This window comes from Equus quagga, chromosome 2 (assembly GCF_021613505.1).
Source record: "Equus quagga isolate Etosha38 chromosome 2, UCLA_HA_Equagga_1.0, whole genome shotgun sequence".
NCBI lineage: Eukaryota > Metazoa > Chordata > Mammalia > Perissodactyla > Equidae > Equus > Equus quagga.
In genome coordinates, this window is record NC_060268.1 from 56,358,876 (window position 1) to 56,382,149 (window position 23,274).

Sequence of the window (23,274 nt, forward strand, 5' to 3'; positions counted from 1 at the left end):
TAACATTAAGAACTGATGCATTACAAATCATCTGAATGGATATTTCCTTCTTTCCAGCTCCCTTCCAACTTACTTACCTTTTACATGCCTCTGTATCATGCCAACTTTACAGTTTTTGCAAAGGTGGTTCTGACTAATGCTGCAAAGCTTGAGTTTATGAAAATAAAGATAGAATAAAATGATAATGCCAAAAGTCCGACAATTTTAGTGGAATCACCTTTTGAGACAAAGTGAGGACAATCAAAACTTCCTAACTTGATGGAGCTCCAGGAGATGGATCTGGCAGGAAGTAAAAGTATATTCAAAATAGCGAGACAAATAAACTCCGCACCAATTCATCAGAACTCCTGCACTGTAGTCAGCCTTAAAGGTTCAACTGGGCACTCGATGATACCAAGATGATATCCTAAGACCTCTGCTTTGGGCTGCCCTGGGCAGCAGAACATAAGGCTACAAGGACCACAGCTATTCTTCTGCGCCTAGGACTGGTCTTGTCAGGAAAAAATGTCTTTTTTTGGTGCATTCTAAACTCTGGAGCTTGTAACTCTGAGAGAGGTGAGTAGATTAAAGGAGACTTTTAAAGATCTCTTACCAACAGAATCCATTTGAATATCCGGTATGGCCTCTCTAATCTTTCCAAGTCTTTGGAAAGGCAAGGGCTGTATTTTATTCAGTTGGATTCTGCACAGCTGGGAGTTTTGCTTATAATGGGCCCTGGCACCAACCCAACAAATATTTCTTAAATTGATTTAAGAAATAGATGAGTAGCAATTGTGCTGATTTTGTTTGTCTTTGATGTCGACCCAAAATCATCACTTACCTCTCTGAAATTACATTAAAAACATCTAACTAATTTCTACCCACATTTACTTAGACATGATCTAATCATCTTATTTGTTTACAAGAAATCTATTCCTTTTGGGGTAGATTTAGAATGATATTTCCTACATGAAAATAAACATATTATTTTTAAAAGTTTTTTTTTTAATTTTTACCTTTTCTCCCCAAAGCCCCCCGGTACACACTTGCATATTTTTTTTAGTTGTGGGTCCTTCTAGTTGTGGCATGTGGGATGCCGCCTCAGCATGGCTTGATGAGCGGTTCCATGTCTGCGCCCAGGATCTGAACCAGTGAAACCCTGGAGCGCGTGAACTTAACCACTCGGCCACGGGGCTGGCTCCTAAATATATTATTTTTAAATTAAAGTTAGTTTTATGCCTAAACAAAATGTTTTAAAAGAGCTTTGTAGCTATAAATAAATACATCTCCAGAGACGAAGAAGGCAATCATGTTCAACGTATTTCAACGATAGAGGGGCAATGCGCTCTGATCATAGATTAAAAAACATTTTTTTGCTTTAGTTTAAAAGTCTTTCTAAAATACCTTGGTATTATAGAACATTTCATGAAAACATGTTTATACATACATTTTAAAAACATCCCAAATGAGTAAAGAGACTGAAAAGTTATATATTTAATGAGTTTTGATGATCCACAATAAAAATATTTTTAACTACAGTATCATAACCCCAAACATGTCTTAAATCAGTCAGCAAGCAACCAAAAGGGAAACATCGTGCCTCACATATTGTTTCTATTAACCATTTGATTTGGATTAAAGATAAATCCACTTTAGCATAATAATTATTGGTATTCTTCTAGACAGCAACTTTCTTCAGAGACATTTAACAAATCTTCCCTAGTGTTTTATATACCATAGGAAAAGAAAAATTAATCCCAAGCATATCCTGTGTTGGGTACAACAATAACAATCGTTTCCTGAATCTATGTGAGTAATTTCCTCTTTATAAGAAAGACACTTAACTCTACATCTATCACTCCATCTTGAATGATCAGGAATGAGGTGAGGTCCCATGCTTAGAGACAGCTAAAAACCTAAAATATATTAATTCTTGCAAATTTTCAAATATCTTTCAAATAAAATGAAAGTCACTTATCAACTATATGCTGTACTGAAACTCAGATAATATTCCCTCTATAATTATTAGGTAATATTCTCTCCTAGGATTTATAGTTAGAAAAGAGAGGGCGAGATTTCTATAAACTTATTCTCAAGTGAGAATAGAAGTCTAAGTATCTCGTTTTCATCTCTGGTTCTGAGTAATAGGCAATTTTTAGAAAATGTGGTTCCCACATCCACCTTGCTCCGGGAGTAGATACAAATAATTTTGAGAGGGGGAAAAACACCGTGAACTGTTGGTGTATTGTATCAAGGAAGCCCTAGAAGATACCTTAACATAGCACAAAATACGATCTTATAAACAAAAGTGGAACAAAATATTTGGTGGAATTTTTTTTTGCTCTTCAATATGGACACAGTTGGGTTTGCTCAGGTAGAAACACGTGCAGTCAGGAAGTCAGGAGGTTAAAGCTAATAGGGCAACGAGTGGGGAGGGGAGCAATTGCTTAGCATCTGGCTCTTTAGCAGCAAGGAAAGTATGGTTTGGTATTTACAGCTCTAGCTTGTGGGGAAAAGGGTTTTAGTTCCAGATGTATTTATAAGTGACTTGGAAGCTCTTTGATTTACCTCCCCAAATGCTGCACTTTTTATTCATACAAATTAATATCTTTTCAGTTCCTAAAGGTCTGCTCGGCAGCAATTAGACAATATAAAGGCTTGGTAAATTGCTTAGATGGAATGAGTTTTATCACAGGTCCTAGATACTCTAAGATAAACTGCCACCATGTTTTCCTCTGCTGCGTGGAGACAAAGCCCAAGAAGGTGAACTTGTTAACTCAGATTTTTGTGCTCTGCAATGAACTATGATCACTGTGACCAGTAAAGAGAGAGACTACTAGTAGCTGACTCGAAATTTAGAAATAACTATCTTTTCTGGTCTAGACGAGGAGTCTCAATTTCAGAGCAAGTTACTATAGGTTACTGGTAAACTCAGTTTTACTTCCATTGGGGAAGCTGTTGACAAACATACTGTTTGGCAATAGAATGGTTAGAGCTGGTTTTTCTAAAGAAACAGTAAATGGCTTTGAGGTCATATGAGGTTAGAGAAACTGAGACACTACAAAAATAAGTGATGTCCAAAGTCACTTAGTCAGAAGCCAGGACTAAAACAAACAATTCTAGGATTGGTATCCTTTCTCACTGGGGAAAAGGGTTTGATTGATCTTAGAGAGCCACAAAATAGTGCTAATTGGATTAGTAATGCACAGATATTCAGACACCTGCACCTCTCTGATCTGAAGGCGTTAGGATTTGGCTGCTATTTTGAAAAGAATAAAATTACTGGACTAAACCAAGGCTATGATTCTACAAGATGTTAGCATCCAGGATAATAGGAGAGAGAACTTCCCAAATATCTCAGGAACTAGCCAAGCAGACAATGAACAAATATGCTATTTTCACGAAACAAGCATTTATTGTGTATCCACCATATGCCAGACCCTCTTTTAGGCACAGAGATGAAGATAAGATCCTTGCTCTCATAGAGCTCACCTTCTAATATTAAATGGCATCTCATTGGCAGGCAGTGGAAGAGAATGGGATACTTTGAGAAGGGTGAATTCAGCGATGGAAAATCTTGAAATCCACGTTGGGGGGAACTGATTTTGAGACGCTCGATGGGAAGCCATTGGGCCCTGTGAACCCAGGACTAAGTGGAAGGGAAAAGCGACTTTAGTTGCAATCAATTTTTCTCTTCATCTTGATGGGCTTTTTACATAAACCTGGCATTTGAGCTATGAAAATATGGTTGCTTTGTCAGTAAACCAAGGGACAATTTAGGAGGTATTAATTTAATAAGCTTATTACCAATCTTTCACAGAAATCAATAAACATTTACTTTTTAACCATCCCCTGAGGTGGCTTGCTGCCACCACCAGTTGTTAGACTGGTGAATGTTTAAAAAGATGTGGTGAACAGAAACATTTATCCTGTACAATTAGAAACAGTCTGTGCCCTGAAACTTTTAGGACTTTCTCAAGTTGCCAATTAATTGGTTCTCTGTGTTTTTTGAGTTATAAAGTTTATTCTCTGCAATGTTACAAAGCTGTACTCTAAGGTTATAAACATCTTGGTGGTCATAATAAAATCGAGTTCATCAGCCCGGACAAGGACATGCTATTGTTCTTACAGAGTGTTCAGCCTTATCCGATGTCTCAACGGTCTCCTTCAAGATAGTTTCAATTTACATAATCAATTCACTCCAGTTTATGGTGACAGCAGTTGCATGCTCTGAGAAACACCAACAAGTTGCAGTAGTTTCATTTATGAGTAACTGAAGAGATTTGCTACCTATTTCTTGGTAAAGGGTCTATACTGGTCATTTTGTATTGGAAAGGAAAAAAATCTCAGATCTCTTATTAAAAAATTTTGTTTTTGAAATTACAAAAGTAATGTGTCTCTTACAGAAAAATCAGAAATTAAAACTAAGCAGAAAAAGAAAAATCACCCACACTTCCAGCAATTACTGAGACTTAATTAACATCCTGCTGTTTCTCTGTCCAGTCTTTTCTGCCTCTCTTCGTACATCATAGTTTTTAAAACTGGGATCATATGATACATAGTGTTTTGTGATTTTCTCCTCGCCTCCTTAATAACCTTCACATTGTTACATATCATCCTACAACATTTCCTAGCGACTGTGTAAATGCAAGAGGTATATACTTGACTTTAAGGGCATAGTAGGCAGGAAAAGTTTCTTTTCTTATGAATTTAATAAACTACGTACCCACTCCCCTCCCGCCCGTCCCCACGCCATCCCTAAAGCCGTTCTCTAAATCCCTGAGCGACCTCTGACCAGCAGAGCTGCGGCGTCCGCGTGTGCAACACGTGCATAGCGGGACAGCCCCGCCTTGGGGTCCCGCCGACGGCGTCGCAGCAGGACCCCACGGCCCGCCACGGTCCTCTCATCCAAACCACACCTCGCTTCCTCCAGGGCCTGGCCCGTGGTCCCAGGGAAGCGTTGTGCGGTCGCTTCCACCAGACGCCGTGTCCCCCTCCCCAATCTCCCTTACACTGCAGAACCCCAGTTCTGGGGAGCCAAGGTAACCCTGAGCCCCCTCCTCTCTCCGCGACAGCTCCGCCGGCGCGTCGCCTTCCCTAGCGGACCCTTTTAGCACCGGGCCGCGGGGCAGACCCAGGAGGGGCCCGCGGGAGCCCATGCTGGCCCAGCCCTGGTACCGCGAGGCGCCGTTACCGGACCGGAGCCGCGCGGGGCCGCGCCGTCCCCGAGTGATGACGCGCTTCCTGCCCTCCCGGCGCTCGCGGGCCGTGCGCTCGCGCTCGCCCTCGGCTCTTGTTCCGCGCTCGGAGCCAGCGGCGGCGGCGGCAGCGGCTGAGGCGGCTGCGGGAGCGGAGCGGTCGCCCGGCGCGCGGGGGTACGCCGGCTGCACTCCGGGGCAGGCGCTCTGCCATGAGACAGTAAATGCATCCCCCGGTAAGACGCACGGCTCACTCGGTTTTTCCTCTTCCTCCAGCTGCATGCACGTTGCATGAATTTCTCGTGTCTTTTCCCTCCCCTCTACAGAAGGAAAATGTGGGTGGTTTTTTCTTTCCTTTTGCATCTCGTGAGTGATGCCAATGCAGAAAAAAAAAAAAAAACCCGCAAAGCTCCCAGATTTGATGTTCTAGGAGGGCTTTTTGCAGGGAAAAAAAAATAAAATAAATTTAATGCACCTGTCTATTGCATATGTATGTTTCACTGCACTCGACCTGGGCGCAGCGGTTTGCAAACAGCTTCGCAGCCGGCGCCTGAGAGCGGATTCCTGGCCGTGGTCAGCCGGTCCCCACCGGGGCTCCCGCTGGGTTTCCGGTAACTGGGCTTTGAAAAGCGGCCCCGCCTGCATGGAGTGTCCCCTCGGCCCTGGCCGGGCCCCCGCGCCAGGAGAGTTGGCGCGGGCGGAGCGGCTTCATTCCAGCACTGGCCGCCCCGACTCGAGCGCCACTTTGCAAACAAGTCTCCGGCCGAGGCTCCGGGCAAAGACAGCCCGCCGGTGCGGAGCTCCTTCCCCAGTCCCGGACTCTCAGACCTGCGGATTCCACGACTCCCCTTTACTTGGCAATCTCGCCCCCAGCAAACTGCGGCCGCTCAGGGATGGGGGCAGCGCCCGACCGAGAGCGAGAGCAGGATTTGGATTCGGTGCCACTGGCCTCACGCTGGACGAGCGGCGCCCTCTCCGTCCTCGGCCCCACGAGCTGAAATTTCGCGCCCGCGAGGAGCCAGGGCTCCTGGAGAAAGGCGTTTCGAGATTCCCTGAGGGGACTGAGGAACGACGTTCGAGGGGCGCCATATTTTCAGTGGGTCTTGGCCGCGGAGGGGAGGGGGCGAACAGTTTCTGGGCCCCGGGGATAGCGCGCTGCCCCCGCGGGAGAGGCAGGAGCGGTTTGCCCCGAGAAAGTTTGCGCGTCGAGGCCGGCGCGGAGGCGGCCGCGCAGGGTGCGCACGGCCGCTGTCCCCACAAGGGCGCGCGGGCTGCAGCGCGTCGCCAGGCCTGCCCCGCCGGGGCTGAGGGCCGAGAGCCGGCGTCAGGGACTGCGCGCTCGGCTCGCCTCTCTCCCCTGTCCTGCCGAGGCGCGCCGTTCGGGCTCCGAGGCGCAAGGAACACGCCCCTCTCCCCGCCGCCCGGGCGCTCCACTGGAGCGGTGCGCTTGGCGGCGTCCCCCGGCCGGCCGGGCGCCGGTGCAGAGCGTTTTCCCGGCGCCAGGGTTCGCCCGGACGCCCCGCAAGGCGCGGGCGCTCACTCCCTGCGGAGAGGAGGCGCCCGGGTTCGCGGATCAGGGCCGAGGGCCTGGCGTGCGGGCGTCCCGGGGCTGAAGAGCAGCCGGAGCCTCCTATCGCCTCCGTGGCTGCGGCGGCGCCGGCGGCTGGCTGCGTGGTCGACTCCCGCCGAGCGCCAGCTCGTGGAGGCGAGGTAAGGGGGAGTTTCCAGAAGTTGAGGCTTCAGGTGACGCTGGGGGAAACTTGGATTTTTGCTGCCGGTGAAGAGCCGAGGTGACTTGGGGAAAAGGAGTTGATTTCAGAATCCCTGTGTTTCGTGGTGAAAACTAACCTCTGGAGATTTCCAGAAGATGAGAGAGGGATGAGCTGGAATGTTGGCGTTGTCCGAGACACGATTAAAGACAGGAGGGTAGGGATGATGTTCTGAGAAATGGACCCCCAAATATACATAAATTACTAGCACTCTAGTGCTGTAAGTATCACTTACTTTGGCTTCTAATCGTACCTGGGTGTGCCGAGTTGTGGCATTCGTCAGGTTGCGCGCTATCATCCAGAGCCTGGAGTTGGCGACTTCTCAGGGGTGGGGCGGTGGGGAATCTTGACTTGTGAAATGGATTGTGATCTCTGCTAGGTGAAGGGGCTGGGAAGGGCATGTTTGCTGACCTACAATCAGCTGGCAGGAACGTGCCAGGCTTTCTCCTTGGCGTTTTATTGAAATGATGCCATAGTATTGAGGTCATGTCAGCACGTTGGGGCTTCATCATTGGATCACAAGGGATCACAGAAGGGGTGGGGGAGGAGGGAAGGCTTCCTCGGAGATGTGTCCTGTGATGTCAGGGATTAGGCTGCTCTTTCTCCCGTCCACTTCACTAAGTGCCTCCAGTGTGAATGTCAGCCATTCAGTTTCCAAGATTTTATCCTCCTTGATTGCTGATTTAGAATATCTACGCAAAAACCTTGGAGAGATGGTGGATGTGACTCGACAAGCGGCCTTGAGAGAGGAGGGATGTCTGTGTGAACGCTGGTTTTTTTCATTGAGCCCTAGAATTGTGGAAAACACCCAGAGCCCAAGATAGATTTATCTAAAATTAGCATAACTAATTTGGGAGAGAATCGAATCCATTGCGGAAAGCCTCCATCCGTTTCGTAAAGTTCCCAGTCTTAGAGGTGATACCTTGAATCAGAAACACAGGGCTCCTCAGCTTGGGGAAGGCACTGTTTTCTCTCTGCCTTTGTACCCACTCAGGTTATCAAGGAGATACTAAAGAGTTTTAGAGTCTCTATTTTTGGCATTGATGTACTTCTACCTCCTAGGGGAAAGTGAACTTTTTAAACTTGACCCTGTTGCGAGAGTTACTGGGGATATTCTTTACTGGCATGCGCTTATATGTGTGTCTTGAATTCACCTACTGCTAAACCTACTTGTTCAGGGTTTTTCAAACACTGTTGCCTAGAGTATTTTTAAGTGAAGTCAAGTTTTAAAGAGGGGTGTCTGTGTGTTATTTTCTTGTCCTCTTTCTTTTATATCTCACAATTTTACCGATTCCCCCACTCACTCCCAGCAGATCATTGGTTCCCAAGAGCAGTTAAGGATGGGTTACAGGTGGAGAACAATCTGAGTTTTTGCCCAACTATGCTCAGAAAAAAACACTATACATCTAAAGATATATTTATTCATTTTAGCATTATGCTTTATAGCTGCATATGTCAGATATTTTTGTGCATGTGCTAAACATAATATAATAAAAATGTAAAAAGAGAAATTTTCTTAAGAAAGCTGAAATAAAAAAATTAAAAGAGAGAAGTTTTATTGCAAACCCTTCAGTCTTCATTCCCAAATTTATAAATTGTGCTTTGTTGCCTCTTGCCTGATTTTTATTATAACTTCATGGCTTGATCAAAGTTCCTGCATTTTTTTCCTATTAAGAAGATTTTATAACTTCAAAAGGTTAGAAAATGCCTATGCATGTTGGAGAGTTGCCTGTCAATTTACCAGGCGTTGTGGTGTGTGTGTTGTGGTGTGTGTGTGGCATGCCCAGACTCTGGGAATGGTGTCTTAAACTTGTGATCTGTGACATTATTGCTCCAGAACCTTTGAGTCATGATGTTTCCTGGAGGTTTTGGGTGGTGGTTGTCCAATACAGGAAGTACTAAAAACGAGTTAAATAATTCAGTTATTTTTATTGGGTACAAAAAATTTTAAAGACAAGAAAGAAAACTTAATAAGCAGGGCTAGAATTAGCTTAACATACCCAACTGGTGCCTTTTTAATTATAGTAGTTTCCCCCAGAACTTTTTAATCCTATTACTTTTATATTTAATAAGGAGACCAGTTAAAACATAAGCCAAACAAAACTATTACAAGGAATGGGGATAAACGGTGGGTATAACCAGATGTTTTGCCTTAAGTTAAAAGAGTTAAAGAATCTGAACTCTGTCAAACTCCCTCTGTAGGCCCTTCCCATAGCCCCCTCCCCAATAAGCAGGAGATTTTGAAAGGCAAAAAAATCTTGGAGGGGGGGTGGATACAAAAAAAGAAAAGAGAAACAAAATGCTTAAGGTAGGCTTCCCTGTTCATTGACCCTCCTAACAACCTGTGGCTCAGTGGCAGGTGCCATATGAATGACAAGGCTGGGTACAAAATGCTTTGATTGTGAGAGCCTTTATTTATGTGTCACCCAGAGCTATGCATTAAGACTGGGCTCATTTGCCACCCATTTCACAGTGGATTGTCAGAGTCAGTGCCAGGATCATGGTTTTGTTTTTCTCTTAACCAACAATTTAATTTCAGCCAAAGCGATGCTGTTCTGAATATGTAGAACAAGTAATGAATATTTATATTTCCTTATTACTCTTCTAGCTGCAATCTTAACAAATAAAATTCTCTAAGTCTGCTATTCACTTATTCAGCAATTGTTTTTGAGGGCTTACCATGTACTTCATGCTAAGAAGACATCCCCTGCCCTCATCCCACATGCTGAGTTCCTAGAGGGTGACTTTTTTTGTACCTTATGTATTTAGTAGAATGGGGGCGGGGAGAGATAAGTCTGTGATTAAATAGGACTTGAAGGGCAACACAATAGAAAGATGAGCAAAGGATGTGAACCAGCAATTCTGAAAAGAAGATATGCAAATGGTAAATAAATGTGAAAAGATTCTTAACCTCCATAATGGTCAGGGAAATGCAAATTAAAAAACAAAGAGAGATTAGTTTCCTGTCCATCCAATTGATTCACCTTTTAAAGGTTAGTAACATCTTCTGTTAGATGTGTGGGGCAATTCTCAGACTCTTGGTGGGAATATGAATTGCGGCAACCTTTAGGTAAAGCAGACAGTTTCTGTGCAGATTTGGAACATGCATGCCCTATGACCCAGCAACCCCATATTTGGAGTGCTGTCTTACAGAAATAAAAACATAAGCATGTCAGGATCTGTGTGTGAGGATGTTTATTGCAGGATTATTACAGTAAACTAGAAGCAACATGAATGTCCATCAGTAGGATGAGTAAAATAGGGTACAGCCATACTGTGGATTATTTTGTAAGGGATGTCCATGATATCCAGAGTATCATATGTAGTATGATCCTATCTCTGATTTACAAAAGAAGCTCTATTTGTATGACCTTGGAGAAAGATGTGGAAGGAGGCATAAAATTTAAAATTATTTAAAATTGGCAATTTAAAAGGATGTGGTGATTAACTTGCTCGATATACACCTCAAATGGTTTACTTGCTCAAACACGCTGGCTTTTCTGTATGAAAACACTTCAAAATGTTATTTGTTTCATGAATAGGAATCTCGTCTGGAACCATTTTGGAAACAAAAGCTGGGCAGTATCTCACCTTTTTTCTCTGACGCCTTCTGCAGCAATTTCTTATCTCTTTGGAAACTTTCACTTAAGCATCTTCTGAAATCCTGTAATTTCCCAACTTTTAGTAAAGTCCTTCAGTGTAAAGGATGGCTTCAGGAAAAGCTGTTTACCTTGATACCCCAGGAGAGTAGTGAAAATAGGAGATCAGGAAAGCTCTTAGCAAGCCCTTCTTTTTTTTCAGAAAGATTTTAATTTTTTTTTTATAGATTGGCCCTGAGCTAACATCTGTTGCCAATCTTCCTCTTTTTTTTTGTTTTCTCCCCAGAGCCCCCCAGTACATAGTTATGTGTTCCAGTTGTGAGTCCTTATAGTTGAGCTTGATGAGTGGTGCCATGTCCATGCCCAGGATCCAGACCAGCAAAACCCTGGACCACCGAAGTGGAGCAGGCGAACTTAACTGCTCGGCCATGGGCCGGCCCCCAAGCACTTCTTTGCCGTGACTTTCTCTGATCCCATTCTGAGGGAAGACCAATGGCAGTCCTTGAAGGGGATTTTCTGGCCAACTGAAGAGTCTTCCTGGATAGCAGCAGCATCTCCTCAAAGCTGGTTTTCCTATTTGAGGCCCAGAGAGGTGCTGTTTAATGGCTGTGCTGGCATGTGAACCTAGGTCCCCTTCCATACTATCCCTAGCTTAGCTGATTGCTCCATCTGTACCATTTTCAATCCTGCCTCTTAATGCGATTTTTGAAACTTGATAGAATTTATGAGTTCCTGGTAGTTACTGCTAAACCCAAACTTTCAAATGCAGTGGAACCTCCATCCACATTTTAAAACGTACATACACCATGACGCTGTGACTCCTGGTGGGAGACTCACAATCTCAACCCACTGGAAGCCAGGGCTCTGCCACACAATTTGAAAACCATGGTTTAGATCTGGGTGGTGGTTCCCAAGCTAGAATGCATGAGAATCACCTGGAGGGCTTGTTAAAACCCAGAGTTGGGCCAGACTTTCAGGTTCCCTAAGTCTTGGGTGCAATCTGATAATTTGCATTTTTAACGAGTTCCTAGGTAATGCTGATCTTGCTGGTCACGGCCCACACTTTGAGAACCCCTTGTGTAGAGGAACAGCTCCCTCTGTTTTGCATATCTTGTGTTCTTGTCCAGCCAGTGCTCTGCCCTGTCATGGATGAAAGTGAGAATGCCAAGCGAGGCAAGTTAACTCAGTTTTATCAGTTTCACCAAGCTGGGAAAAATAAACATTTGGCTTATACTACCCAACTGTTGTCTGTTTCTTTTGTAGATGTTTGGGGATTTAGTGATGTTTTATAGATGGTTGTATGTGTTTAATCAACAGTGAAAGTCAGAGTTCATGGATATCGTTTTAAGTACCCTATAAGGGAGTCTCATGGGAAAGTGGAGAGGACTGTCAGAGATTCTCAGATTCCTGTTTTTTTGTTTTGCATCATACGTAAGTACGTATTCAAGATTTAATGTCATTGATTTCTGTTAATAAAAGTTGGCTCCACGAGAAGGGTATTGTGAAGAAAATGGTGACCAGATGATAAAAGTTTCTTAAATTGTGTTGTAATCTGATCAATGGTGCAGTTTTTTTGAGAAAATTAAGTGCAATAGCCATTACAGTCATGCACCGCATAATGACATTTTAGTAAATGACAGACCGCATATACGATGGTGGTCCCATAAGATTAGTACCATATAGCCTAGGTGTGTACGAGGCTGTACCATCTAGGTTTGTGTAAGCACATTCTGTGATGTTCATACAACGATGAAACTGCTTAACGACACATCTCTCTGAGAGAATGTGTCCCTGTCAAGTGACACGTGATTGTAATTTCAACATATGTTTATTACAGCGTTGCCCAAGGGACACATTTCTAACAATGCATATCGGTGACACATTAAGCGCTTGGCTGCCCTCAGGGACCCTCACTTGTCTGGATGTCCTTGAGAGGCTTGGGTGATTTGAAGCTCAAGAGGTTTCCCTGAAAGGCTCCTCTCCCCACTGGTGGGTCCCCTAACTCTAAAATTCTTTAGCTGATAAACATTTGTTCTGTTTTTAGCCACTTAAATTTTGTGCTTTTTATTCTTTTCTAATGATTTCACATGTAAGTTATAAGCAAAACAAAATTGGTAGAGGTAGTAGGGCATATGAAAAAAGCAAAATGGGAGAGGAATTTTCATGAAGGAGGGCATCCTTAAACTGGGCCTCATAGGGTGGGTCTCGTCTATAGAGTTTGCGACCCTGGCTGCACGTTGGAATCACCTGGAGATTCTGATTTAGTTGCTTTGGGTGGGACCTGAGCATTGGTGGGGGAGTGCTCCAGGTAGTTCTAATGTGTAGCCAGGCTAGAGAACACTTAAGTGCAGTCCTCTGGGTCACTGTGCCTCATTCTTGGAAGATTGTGTTCATCTGGCCCACAGCCCCTCCTCTCAACACTTTTGGTGACTTGAACATCTGTATAGATTGGTCCACCCAACTCAATCCCTTGACCAACTCTCTGTCAGTTATCTTTTCCTCTATACTGGTTTAGCTATCCCTCTCATGGTTATCTCCAGACCACTGGTTCTCAGTAATTTTGCCACTCTGAGGATATTTGACAATGTCTAGGGACATTTTTTCTGTCCCAACTTGAGGGAAGGATGGGGTGCTACTGATATTTAGTGACCAGAGGTCTGGGATGCTGCTAAACACTCTACATTGCACAGGAGAGCTCCTATAAGAAACAATTCTGTGGACTAAAATGCCAGCGATGCCAAGGTTGAGAAACCTTGACCTAGTGTCCTGTAAGTTTTTTTAACCCCAATCCACAGGAGAAATACATCTCATGTGATGACACAATACAAAAACCCACACAACTGAAACAAGTTTCACAAAACAGTATTTACTCTTACTAGGTATAATGTACTCTCATACTTTTTATTCTTTTTCATTAAAAAAAATGCTGGTAATGACCCACCAAATTGATTTCACTAACCCACTAAACTTGCAACCCATCATTTGAAAAACCCGGTTGTAGTCTATATTACCAATAATCGCATCTCCCCCAAAATCTTGACAAGCATTCCAGGCTGACCTTCATCTTTTTGCTTTCATCTTATCCGCTTTAGTACCCAATTCTATGTATCCTTCACCCTACAAGGGCCTCTGACCTAGTGACCCTTACACTTTTTTATTGTCCATCATCCTTCTCTTTTTTATTGTCCTCATCATCCCCCCACCCCCAGCTCAGGTGCTTGCATACTCTCTCAACTCCCTTGACCCTTTCTCCCTTCATCTTACTTTCTTGGGAAATCTTCACCCTCTGCTCACCCTGGTCCTGCCCCCGGCTGATGAAGCTGGCTGGAGAAAACACTCAGCCATCTGCATTGTCTTGCTTTTGGTTTATGACCACAAACCTCAAGGGGGACTCTTGGCACTGTTGGGTCCACTGTGTTTCTGTCCCCACTCCACTCTCAGCTGATGACCTGGCTTATTTCACAGAGAGAAAGGAAGCAATTAGAAACTAGTTTCATCATCTTCCCATGTTAGTTCTGCTAGCCTATCTACACAGCATGGTAACCACATGTGACCTGGAGCCTGTTTTCTGTTGGCATTCAAGGCTTTCCCTCATGCATATATCTCCTTTCCTTCCTGCAGCCTCAGTTTTCCCTTGATGGATAATCCCCAAGAGAGAAATACTGTAGGATCTGTCATCTTGAGGGAAAAAGCCACAGCAACAACATGCTCTTGACCTTAGATCCCAGTCAGCTGTTCTCCCATCCTCTCCCCTCCCTTATAGTAAATATTCCCAGAGAATTGTCAGACATGCTGCTCTGTTTCCTCCCCTCTCATTCTGTCTTGAACCTACTCCACCTGGGCTTTGGCCTCACCCCTTCACCAGAACCACACTTCTGCAGGTACTGGTGATATCTAGGGGCCAACCCTCTCAGCAAAAGTTAGCCACTGACTGCTGTCTCTTCAGGACCTTTTCTTCACCTGGCTTCCATGCCATGACCCTCACCCGGTTCTCCTTCAGTGCCCTGGCCACTCCAACTCCAGCTCTCCTGCTGGATTATGAAAGTTGGAGGCACTGTCTCACACTGCACTTCATTTAGGAGTCTGCTCCAGTGTCACCTCCTGAGGTCTCCCTGGCATCCCCTAACCCCCGCTCTCCACCTTCTTCCTCTTTTGTTTTCATATCATTTATCATTCCCTGATGTTACGTATGTGATTGATTTATTGTCTGTCTCATGGCACTAGAATGTAAGCTCCATGAGAGAAACCATCTCTGGCGCTGTGTCCTCAAGTGTCTAGAAACAATGCCTGGCACATAGTAGGTACTAACCATAAAATTTTTAATGAGTAATTGCTGAAGAAAACTTGCTGGTTACAGAAGTTAGCCTTGGATAAGGAAAAAGAAACCCTTCCCATATTTAAGCTAAGGAAGAGAATTTGTTGAGGTGGAAAAGCTATGCCTCATGGGGGCAGGTCACTTGTTGAGAGTTAGAGGTTTAAGTGTTGAATGAATGAAGCACATCCTTGCTAAATAACTTGGGTAATAGAAGGCACCTGCAGAGGACAGCTAGACGGAGACAAATGGTTGCTTCTCATTATCTCTGAAGAGGGGCACTTAAGCCATCTGTTTGTAACTTTTGTCACTGGGTTGAAGATGGCAAATTCACTTGTCTAAAGTGTTTGTCATCGACCTCTGTGTTCTGGTGAGTTGTTTTGGTGCATCACTCATCCCCAGAGACCACTTGACCACATGCAGTGATGTCTCCTTTTTCCCGTCTGGTGTTTGAGCCCATGGCAGAGTGAATTCCTGCTGATGAGCGGGGATCTTCTGTGGTTCCCTCAGCGCTGCTCTCTCAGGCATCCAGGTTAGAGAGCCCCAAAGCTTTGTGGGTTTAAATTAAAACCCCTCTCTTTTCTGCTGTTTGCATTGCTTCAAGACATCCCCTTTAATTACTTGACAACCACGTCTGGGACCTAATTTAATGTAAGTGAAGATATTTCCTGAGTGTGGCCTGAGGTCACTGCATCGCAAATCTTCCAAGGGGAGTGGGGATTATTCCTGGTTTTGAGAGATTACATTGAGGGCACTTTAAGAGGCTTAATTTTCTCTCTGCTGGGCTCAGCACCTGTCACTCCTGGGCCCTTCCCCACAGGGTTAAAAGGGTAAGATGTCAGCCAAGGGCAGCCTGAGGTGCAGCCACAAAGCAGTTGGGTTTAGTACCTCCAAGAAGAAAGGGTGCCTGTCTTTGTGGGACATTTTAGAGTGATTCCAGGAAATTTGTTTTTTAAAAAGAGAGGCCCAAATGGTTCGAGGTCAGCCTTTCCCTTTGACAGGGAAAGAAGTGAGGCCCAGAAGGATGAGACTTATTGGGACCCCTTGGCAAAGCTGGCACTGGAGTCCCACTGTCCACACCACTGGGAGCTTTCTCCTTTTTTTGGGACGCCCTGTTGGACCCTGACTTTAATTCCCGGCTGTGGTTCTCAGCCCTGGGCGTGCATCAGAATCACCAGGGACGCTCCTCAGAAGCACTGGTTCCTAAAGGCCAGCTGACTCACTGAATTGGAATCTCAGAGTGGGACCCGAACACCTGTGTGTTTTGTAGATTACTCAAGGGAGGCTCCTAGGACAGCTTGCTCAAGAAGGGCGTGTGGGGGAAAGGCAGCCAGGGCAGTGAGGACAGTCACCCTGCAGGGGAGGGTCTGCTGGCCTCGCACACTGGACAGACATGGCTGCTGTTTGATGCAGGACAACCGTCTTAATGGGGTCAGCCTGCTCCTCACCCTCCCACACTCCTCTGGTTACGAACAAGACCCTGTAGGGCTCCAGTTTTAATGCTCATCAAAAGGGCTTTTTATTTTGTGTGGGGGCATTTTCCCAATGTGTTTTGTCCTACTTATGCGGGAATGAAAGCTGCATCCAGTTTGAGAAAATCATCTCCTTGAGGGCTTTCGCGGGTCCTCATGATTAGGATCTCTGGGTGCCTGTGTCCGGCGGGTGGCTCACCAGCTCTTGGACCAGCTGGTGGCTAGAGGCTGCCCGCGAATGCCACTCTGACAGAAGGAAAAAGGGAGTGTGAGTTGGCTGTGCAGGGATGGGTTTGGGCAGTTTTATAAGGCTGGTAAATCACTTGCTGGTTCTTTCTGGTGAACTTGCACAAGTTTTGGAGCTCTGATCCTGTGACAGTTGCGACAGGCTCAGGACTGCACAGCAGAGCCTGCAGTGATGTCCTGTCCCCACAGAGCTGGTCTCTGACTAACCTGACAAGTGGTTTATACAGACCTTTATGAACATACCTGAGGAAGACGTTACAACAGCCCGGTGGAGCCCGAGAAGCATCAGGCGCCCAGGTGTCCCTCACAAAAAGGACAGGAGAAGGGCATTTCCTGACAGATTGTATGACTTTGTTAGGGCTGCTGTAACACAGTACCATAAACTGTTGGCTTAAACAATACAAATTTCTTGTCTCAGTTCGGAGAGCTAGAAGTCCGAGATCAAGGCGTCAGCAGGGTTGGTTCCTTCTGAGGGCTGTGAGGGGAGCCTCTGTGCCAGGCCTCTCACCTTGGTTTGCAGATGGCCATCTTGTCCCTATGTATGTCTGTTTTTGTGTCCAAATTTCTCCTTTTTATAAGAACGCCAGTCCTAATGGATTAGATTCCACCCTAATGTCCTCATTTTAACTTGATTACCTCTGTAAAGAACTCTATTTCCAAATAAGGTCACATTCTGAAGTGCTGGGGAGTTAGAACTTCAAATGTCATTTTTGAGGGGACACAATTCAGCATGTAACACAGATTGTCAAGCTGATTTGTGTCTCAGAATCTGAATCTGGCTTGGAATGCTTGCTAGTGAAGTTACATTTTAGGCTAAGGGGACCCTAGTCGGTAATAGTTGTGGTATTCTACACCTGCCAGTTTTACTGACCTATATTTGGCACTTAGCATTTTACTAAGGGCCTTGCATATATATTGCCGTCGTAACAGTCCTGTGAGGTATTATTATTTTTACTTTGAGGAAGCTGGGGTATACCAAGGTTTACACACTACATACTGGGTAAGTTTGACTCAAGCTCAGATTCTATGCTCCTTCCCGTGACCCCCCATAACACGAGTGATTCTCGAACATTGATATGCATAAGGTTCTCCTGGGAAACTTGTTAAAAATGGAGATTTGGGAGACCCTCTGGAGTATTGCTGAATGAGAAGCTGAGGTTACAACCAAGGCATCTGTATTTTTATTAAGTTTTCCCTGGCCATTTTGATGCACTCCAAAACATGAGAACGAATGTACTGTGCTATGGACATAATATTTTAGGGAGAAAAACTCTCTACCACCATCAAGTTCTCATTTGATTTTTTGCCAGCTGGCTTGCATGGGAAGCCCTAGGAGGCATTATGGAAAGGTGCCCACTGGAATCCAGGCGCTTAGAGCCCGGGGTGGGGGTCGCCTTCTTATACATACTCCTGCCACTGTACTGATGGGCAGGGTCTGAACTCTTTGGCTGCCCAGGCCGTTCTAATTGTCCTTCAGCTAGTGGAAAATGAATCTGGCTTGGACTTTCTGTGCTACAAGATGCAGTTTGCACCACAGTGGGGAGGGGGTGGAGATAAGTTGAGAGAATGTGGTAACAAATAAACATCCATCCTTTATCAAAGCAAAAATAAAACCAGCAAGAGGACAAGGCAAAAAGAAACATTGTGACTATTATTGTTATAAAATGTATTTGCATTAACTAAGACGTGTGAGAGCATGCAAAAGAATCACCTGGAAAAAATTTAAAACCTGGGTTCCTGGGCCCCATCCGCAGAGATTTTGTCTAAGGCGGGGCTCAAAAGTTCTGAGGTGCTGGTCTGGGGACCACACTTAGTGCAGGCAACTGAACATTAATGAAAGATTGTCACTGTGTAGTTTTATCTATTGATACTACAATGACAGTCTTTCTGAATAGTGAAAACATTTCTAATCCTTGGCCATTAGTTTATAAATTATAACCTAGACTCAGGATCAATGTCCAGGTTATTCCACCATCTTGACTTTATTTTAGTGATTATGTAACAAAATGCATGCTGTCTTAGCCAGTGCTGCATTTCTTGGAGTGTGGTCCTTAGTCACTACCATCAGAATTACCTGGGATTAAGGTTAAACACTGTAGCTGCCCAGTCACCAGAGATGCTAGTTTGTTAGGTCTGTGTGGGCCCAGGAATGTGTAGTTTTCATAGTCAGAAGATTCTTAGGAGTACTGAAGTTGGAGTGCCACTGTGCTAGGGCTTGGAAAATCTTTTTACCAGAAGCCAGCCACATAGTAAGGTTAAAAACACGGTTAGATTGATGTTTATGGTGACATTAGTTCTCATTTTCTGGCTTGTAATGCTGTTGTCTAGTCTGAAGTTACCAGGACCTCATTCTGTAGCGGAGATGTAGTTTTAATCGATTGTTAGAGTTCTATCTGAATAATCACCACCCCCCTGCTTTTTTTTACATAAGCTCATGCAATTGATTTTAAGATAAGTCAAAACAAAAGTTATATTCCTAGTGCAGATAAATTCCTTTGGAACGTTGTTAGTACGTGAAATTTATTAGAGATTTTTCGAGTTAATTCAAGAAGGCTTTGTGGTTTTTAAACTGCGCAAGTTGTTAGGGATGACCTTTGGTAGAAGTATGTTTGTGTTCTTGGGATCTGTGTGCATATTAAAAAAAAAAAATTGGTAAATGCTTTCATATGAGAGGGGGAGGGCTGAGATGAGGGCCTCTCTGCTGTTAGTAAAGGAGATTCAATTGCATTGACCAATAGATCTTGGTACTCAGGCTCCATGCCTTGCAGATGTGTCTGCAAATTGATTTTTTTCCCCCGTGGAGACAAGATTTTCAGTTCTGTGTTCTTCCTTCTGGCAGAATGAGGACCTTCACTTTTAAAAAGAGGAGCTAAAATTAAGTTTGTATCATTGGGTCATACATGCCCATGTCACTTTATATAACGTATTCTTGAAAAGTTGGAGATAAGTAAGCTATCGTTAACATTGCAGCAGCAACTGCATGTGTTTGTCTAAATCGATAGAACTGTACACTTAAAAAGGGTGAAATTTGCTGTACGTACTAATACTTCAATAAATCAGACTCAAAACACATCAGGGGAACTTGTCACTTTAGCCATCCTTTTGGTGAATGTTTGCTAAGATTCCTTTTGTGATGCAAATGATCCCCCTAGGACCCTCTTTGTTTCCTACTTGTTTGAAACTTGTTCTGTGTGCTTTAGCTCAGTTGGTGCTTAGTGGGGTGGGAAGAATGGAGTTGGCACAAGACTACTGAGGGATGGAATTAGCCTCTGATCCGTTCCTCTTGATCATTTTCTTAGCACCACATCTAGTACATGGTAAGAGTTCACCAAGGTTTGGGGGATGAATTAAAGCATCATATTGATGGAGGAACTGAGGTGCAGAGAGGCCAAGTGGCTTGTCCAGTTGTGAGGGCAGCATGGTAAAAGTGGGAGAAGAATCCTTCAGGCCTACTGACTCCCAGGCCAGTGACCTTTCACCCTCCTTTCTCCAACTTATGTCTTGTAAATTCATATTTAATCCATTGGGAGTCTTTTCAACCAGGATGCATCTGGATGCTTGTTATGGTTTTGGAGGCAGCCTGTTACTGTGGAGGAGCCCTGGCTTTGGAGTCATTCATCAGTTTGGCAAATCTTTTTCTGTGTGTCTATGAAGTGCATAGTGGATACAGCCTGGAACAAAACAGGTTCGTGAGCCCTGCCCTTGTTGAAAGTACAGTCTGGGAGGGTGTACGTGGGCAGGATGCCTTAGAACAAACCAGAAGAGGGATGGGCGTTGCAAAGGGTCACATGTAGGAACCTATCACGCCATGGCCACCGTTCATAGTGTGACGTTGGGCAAGTCACCTAACCTCTATAAGCCTTGGTGTCCTCATCAGTAAAACAGACAAATCATTCCTATGCTGCAGAGTTGTTGCAAGGATTCAATGAGATGATGTTGTAAAGCAGACTGCGCATGCTCCTGGGCACGAGGTAATTAGCTGTAATTTGTTAGACAGGGTGAGTAAATGGATGTGTGTTTTTCACCTTTGCCCTTTGGGCAACCTCAGAATGGAAGCTGGATATGTTTATTTTTTATTCTCTGGTTTGGATCATCTTAGGAACAATGGGGAGATGTACTGGAGGGTCATGCTGGTTGGTTTTGCTCATTGGCTAATGAGATTGCGGGAGGAGCAGAGCTGTCTAGCCAGGGAGCCAGGTTATGGTTATAGGTGTGCTGAGATCGTGATGTCCCTGTCTGTCCCCAGTCCCTCAGGGGCTGCCAGAGCTCAGGCCCTACATTTTCCAAGTGTTCCAGGACTTGGAAAAGTTTGGAAGAGCCTTGTGCCCTCTAAATATACTCTATAGGGCCCCCAGAAACAGGAACTGGGTTAGCAGATTTTAAGTTAACTGAAGAGAACAATAGAAAGGAACCAAGGGCATCCATAGGCTGTATGGTAGCTTTAAATGAGAGACACAGATGAACTCGACCAAGGTTCTCATACTTCTCTGATAATAAGACTCACCTGAGTACTTGTTAGATTGACAGCTCACCAGGTCTGCCCTGGTCTGGGTCGGGATCCTGGAATCTGTGTATTTAACAGTTACCCCATGTGACTCTTACCAGGGATGTTTGGAAAACACTGGATTAGATCATAAATCTCTTTGTCCTTGTTATTTAAAGTTGGCCCATGGACCAGCAACATCCACATTGCCTGGAACTTATTGGAAGTTCAGAATCTTTTTGGAACCACAGATTCTTGTTGGAACCCAGACCTACTGTCTCAGAGTCAGCATTTTAATAAAAAGATCCTGAGGTGAATGTGTATGGACAATAAATTTGGGGACGGGCATGCCAAGAGGGCAGGGACACCTGTCAATGCTTTAAACCAGTGAGGTGGTGGTAACAAGGTCTGATGACCTCTTCTGAGGAGCTGGAAGAGATTGTAGGCCAGGGATTTGAGTTCAGGTTTCTGACTCCAAATTGAGTGCTCATCCCACATCCTCTTGATCATGGTTATTACTGACTCTCAGGGTCTGTCCCCAAACTGATGTGAGGCCCTCACCATTCTATGAATGTTGCGCCTGGAGACAGGGGGCACATCTGGGACCACCCAAGTGTGTCATAATTCTTGGCCTCCGTTAACCCTGCCAGGACCCCTCCTCTCTGTCCCTGGGAGAAGACTTGGGTCCCAATGTAAAAGTCGGCAATTTCGAGTTCTTGGAGACCTGTGGGGGTCCTTGAAAAAGTGGTTTTGTCTCCAACCAACGACAGGACAGATGGAGTGCAATTTTTCTAATGCTCCTCCAGACTCTTAACTCCTCCTTCCTCAAGCACAATGTCAGAGAAAATACCCTGGGAGGCACTTGCCAAATGGCTTGAAAGAAGTGTCCACACACATTTCCGAAAAGACAATTAGAAGCTTATTTGAGGAACTTTAGGCCTGCTGTGCTAGACATTAGTCGGGAGAGCTCAGTGCCAATTTGGGAAGCTCTCCTGGGGGGCTCTTTCTCATCCCAGCTCCTGCTCAGAGAAGCGGAACTTGGGAAGTGGAGAGACCACCAGGCTTGGGAGGAGGGGAAAAGGGAGCAACATGCCGAGAGAGACAGGAATAATAATCCTGTGTCTCCTCCCAGGAGAATTGGAATCTTTGCAGGTATAATCAAGCAGAAAAGTGAAGGTCATTATAAATTCATCAACACTTGAATCATATTACTAGTTAGCACTGGTGTTGTGGCCAGGAAGACTCTTTAGGAAACTGAGCCCTAGAGAGGTCAGGGACTCTGCCGAGGGTCATGCATTGGGCTAGTGGCAAAGCCTGGATCAGAGACCAGGGATCTTGGTTTGTCCTGTGCTCTGCTGCCTTCCCTGTGGGAGAGAAGATGCTAAGAATGTGAAACTTTACAGTGATTGGATCCAGATGTACTGGCCCTACCCCCATTTAAAGCTAACACAGTTGGATTTTTTTTCTTAATGAAATAGAGTATTTTAATCAGCTGGTTTCGTTTGTTAGTCAGCCTTATGCATTCAAGGAATAAAGGTCATGAAAGAAAAATCACAAGGCAGTGAATATCCCCGTTATTGGGGATGCTACACCAGGCTGCTTCTCTCGGCTTGAGGCACCAGATCCAGTGACCTATGGCACACAGGACAGAGGAAACCTCTGCACTAGATGTGGGCAGAATGTTTGTGTTCAAAGTCAGGGTTTATATGCTCTTGCCAAGGTCCTCAGGGACAGAGACATATTAAATTTTTAAAATCAAATTGTGGGAAGGCTGGAACTTTACGATGATTCTTTTAGCCTGAGTAGGGGATCCTAAAGGGCTCCAGTGCAGAGGCATGGGGAGGATGTAGCCATTTCTGTGATGTCAAATTGCCTGTGCAGAAAATCTGAAGCCTAGAAGGTTTATGCCACACAGTTTAGCAATAGATTACATGTTATGTTGCATGGTTAAAAATGGCTTAATGTGTGTCTGCATTTTATTTAGTCCTAGATTGAGTTTTGAGGGCAACCAAGTCCTTCTTTTGTCCAGTAGTCTAGGAGCATGTTGTTAAATGATCAGAGCATCTGCTGCAGTGATCAAAGGAGATACCTTGGAGACAGTGGACTTGAGCTGGAGCCCAAGTGCTCTGAATTTTGGTGTCCTCCCATGTGGTATTGGCTGTGTTGGCCAAGCCATTAAAACTTCTTCTCAATCATATGTCATATTGGTTTGAGCT

General features: G+C 44.8%; 1 protein-coding gene across 7 annotated transcripts in view; it reads left to right on the forward strand.

Moving 5' to 3' along the window:
* The first annotated feature begins 5,279 nt into the window (after positions 1 to 5,279).
* Positions 5,280 to 23,274, forward strand: part of TLN2 (talin 2) — a 413,192-nt gene continuing 395,197 nt past the window's right edge. For 3 of the 7 annotated variants that reach the window (XM_046652946.1, XM_046652956.1, XM_046652955.1), the window contains exon 1: positions 5,280 to 5,413. The gene's annotated coding sequence lies outside the window, so the exon portion shown is untranslated. The other 4 variants (XM_046652949.1, XM_046652947.1, XM_046652948.1 and 1 more) reach the window with 3 other exon arrangements.